The following is a 4,443-nucleotide window of genomic DNA, read 5'->3' as shown; positions in this document are numbered from 1 at the left end:
TTGCTGAGTACTATCCCATTATGTCCCATCCTATATGGGTATGATCAGCTCGTTGGCAGGCCCATGTCACAGGAAATAGCTCCGTCAATACTAAATTCCAATATTTTACAATCTGATCTAGGCAAATATTGAAAAAGACTAGTTTAGTACATTCAATGCTACCTTCAATAGGAGCAGGCTGCCTTTCCTCATCAATTACATGATCAATCCTTACATGATCGAAAAGCAGGTGATTCTGGAAAAGAAATCTGAGAAAGACCTCTTTGGAGCCTCCCTGGAAGGGACTTTGTAGGTATTCTTATTTTTTTTTTTTAACAACTTTATTGGAATATAATTGCTTTACAATGTTGTGTTAGTTTCTGCTGTATAACAAAGTGAATCAGCTATACGTATACATATATCCCCATATCCCCTCCCTCTTGTGTCTCCCTCCCTCCCACCCTCCCTATCCCACCCCTCTAGGTGGTCACAAAGCACCGAGCTGATCTCCCTGTGCTACATGGCTGCTTCCCACTAGCTATCTATTTTACATTTGGTGGTATATATATGTCAATGCTACTCTCTCACTTCGTCCCAGCTTTCCCTTCCCCCTCCCCATGTCCTCAAGTCCGTTTTCTATGTCTGCATCTTTATTCCTGTCCTGCCTCTAGGTTTTTCAGAACCATTTTTAAAAAAATTTTCAGATTCCATATATATGTGTTAGCATACAGTATTTGTTTTTCTCTTTCTAACTTACTTCACTCTGTATGACAGACTCTAGGTCCATCCACCTCACTACAAATAACTCAATTTCGTTTCTTTTTATGGCTGAGTAATATTCCATTGTATATATGTTTCCCTTCACTGCAAATAATAACTTGTTTAGGTTATAAGGACAATCCCCCCTGACTCTATAATTTACTTCTTCCAAGTTATTTCTGGTTCAATCAACTTAAAGAATCTCTACACATAGTGGCGCCTTAAAAAATCCACAAATAATGGATATATATTCAACTGATGCTTTTAAATGTGATTTTGAACAATGATACTCAGAGTATCATATATGTCCATTATTTGTAGATTTTTTTTTTTTTTTTTTTTTTGCGGTATGTGGGCCTCTCACTGTTGTGGCCTCTCCCGCTGCAGAGCACAGGCTCCGGACGTGCAGGCTCAGCAGCCATGGCCCACAGGCCCAGCCGCTCCGCGGCACGCGGGATCCTCCCGGACCGGGGCACGAACCCGTGTGCCCTGCATCGGCAGGTGGACTCTCAACCACTGCGCCACCAGGGAAGCCCCTGTAGATTTTTTTTAAGGTGCCACCATGTGCAGAGATTCTTTAAGTTGACAACAAAAGAAAGTTTCATTAAAATAACTTCTCATCTTTAATCTCTAATGTCTTTAATCTCTACTTTTAAAATCTCTACATTTTATTCTACATGCAGCTTACCCTGTTTGTAAAGCATCCACCAGTGCAGATTATAAAAACTATATTTCAACAAGGGACATGCTGGACTTCCCTGGTGGTGCAGTGGTTAAGAATCTGCCTGCCAGTGCAGGGGACACTGGTTCGACCCCTGGTCCAGGAAGATCCCACGTGCTGCAGAGCAACTAAGCCCGCGGGCCACAACTACTGAGCCTGCGCTCTAGAGCCTGCAAGCCACAACTATGGAGCCCACCTGCCGCAACTAATGAAGCCCGCCTGCCTAGAGCCTGTGCTCCGCAACAAGAGAAGCCACCGCAATGAGAAGCCTGCGCACCACAAGGAAGAGTAGCCCCCACTCACCTCAATTAGAGACAGCCCACGTGCAGCAACAAAGACCCAACACAGCCAAAAAATAAATAAATAAATAAAATCTATGTTTAAAAAAAAAAACAAGGGACATGCCACTGAATGTCATGACTATTCATGTGCTGGTGCTAGTGCTTTCAAACAAATTTGTTTTGTGGGACTTCCCTGGTGGCACAGTGGATAAGAATCCACCTGCTAATGCAGGGTACACGGGTTTGAGGCCTGGTCCGGGAAGATCCCACATGCCGCAGAGCAACTAAGCCCGTGTGCAACAACTACTGAGCCTGCGCTCTAGAGCCCGTGAGCCACACCTACTGAGCCCATGTGCCACAACTACTGAAGTCCACGCACCTAGAGCCCGTGCTCCACAACAAGAGAAGCCACCGCAATGAGAAGCCCGTGCACCACAGCAAAGAGTAGCCCTCGCTCGCCACAAATAGAGAAAGCCCACACGCAGCAACGAAGACCCAACGCAGCCAAAAATAAATGAATAATTTTTTTTAAATTTGTTTTATGGTGCCCACTCTATTGCATTTTTGAGTAGGTTATAAATCTTGTTAAAACCAATAAAAATATAATATCAGAATGTTTTAAAAAAATGATACTCTGATCAACTACTAGCTTTTAGGAATATTAGTAAGACACTATGAATAAACATTCATGGAATGTTTGCTGGAAAAATACTTTTGGAAAGTCTTGTTGATAAGAATCGACCAAACTTGATCAAGATTATAAAATACTGTCATTCAACCTAATCATTTGAATCACTCCAACCCTCAGTCAGACTAGCCCTTTATCAATGTTCAGAGGTATTTCCTTTGCAGTAATACTACAAATTAAGTTCCAAACAGACATTTGAAACCTTGAGTTATTCCTAATGAAATGATAAAAGGTTAAAATTTCTTAGACATACAAAAAATGAGGATTGTACTAAACTGTATTACATTAATTTTATCAATGATGATACACTTTTTGGACAATACTATGAAAAGAAAATTCCTTGTGCTGTAAAGACAGACATACAAATATTCTTGAGAATCAGGAAGTGTTCTTCATGATATAACCTAGATATGGAACACCTACAGAAATAATAAATGTAACCACACCTTACGAGAGGCTCCTGGCTTCTTATCCTATGAGGGAATCAGGTTCTTCTCTTCTAAGCCAGGACTGTGGGAATCTTAGTTAAGACCATCCCAGTGTATTTCCTCCCCGACTCCCCCAGTGTACTATGGGTCCTTTCAAAGAGCCTGGAACTGTCAAGTACACCTGGAGTTATACCTGTTAGCTGATGGGACACCTCTAGCTGCACGTGGTCATCTATGACTGTCCTTCATAATGACTATCATAATAAAGAACCCACTTCAATCTATGCAGCCATCTCAAACTAGTTGATGTTCTTCAGCCCACAGAGTTAAGGATAATGGAACAGTCTTGAGTTTTCTTTGGCTGACTGGTAAGAATCTGTGCCATTGCAAACACAGTGGATTAACACCAAAGGAAAGCTGGAACAATCTATGTGTAAGATAAATAAAATTCTCCCTGGCTTTCTATGCTTATACAACAGGAAACTGTTTCTTTTCCTAAGTTAGTTCCCTGACACTGTAAAAGTAATTTGCCTCCATACTTCTATCTCCGTTTGCAAGACACACTCTGTACGCTATCTGACTACAGACAATGTTTTAACATGAATTTGTTTTCCTTCAATACCAGGAATCCCAAATTAAGGCAAAACCTTATCTAACATTGTGACGTGTGCATCTTCGCTTATATATAATGAGCTAGTTAGGAACGGCCGCCTTGAGTCAACATAAATGAGGAATTTGGTGAGGAAGTTTCTAGGAAAATCTCACACTGTGTATAACTGTGTAGGATGGTGTAGTAGTACAACATGTCATCTGTTTCTGACATTCTTCTCTTCATTGTGTCACATTAGAATGATCATATCAAAAGGGGCTGGATCCATAACCACAGGGAAAAAGTATTTCACTAAATATTTTGAGAGATATTTACATATGCAGCTTACCCTACATGACGGTAATTTTGTTTTGCTTTGTTTCATTTAAGAGACATTAATATACATTTTATATTTGTCAGGCACTTACCTAAGCATTTCACAAATGTTAGCCCATTTAACTTAAAAAAACAAAAACCTAGGGAGGGATAAATTGGGAGATTAGGATTGACATACACACACTATTTTATATAAGATAGATAACTGATAAGGACCTGCTGTATAGCACAGGGAACTCTGCTCAGTACTCTGTAATGACCTATATGGGAAAAGAATCTATAAAAGGGTAAGTATATATATATGAAAACTGATTCACTTTGCTGTACACCTGAAACTAACACAACATTGTAAATCAACTATACTCCAATAAAAAATAAAGTAAATAAATAAATATCAAAATAAAATTTATAAGAAAATTGGAAAAAAAAAACCCACAACCTAGTGAGAGTAGGTAGTATTATTTACCTCACCTATAGATGAGGAAACAGAGGCACAGAGAGATTAGATGACTTGGTCAAAGACACACAGCTGGTAAATGGTAGGATGAGAATACAAACCCTTAGTTACAATCAGACTCCCAAATTTGCCGAGGCAGCAGAACATGTGACCCAGAGGGAGGGACCAGGTGCCACTGGATTCCACACCAGCTAACAGTTGAAGC

Source organism: Leucopleurus acutus (genome assembly GCF_964270905.1).
Source record: "Leucopleurus acutus genome assembly, chromosome: 8".
In the NCBI taxonomy this organism is placed as follows: Eukaryota; Metazoa; Chordata; class Mammalia; order Artiodactyla; family Delphinidae; genus Leucopleurus; species Leucopleurus acutus.
Note: the sequence above shows the minus strand (reverse complement) of the source record.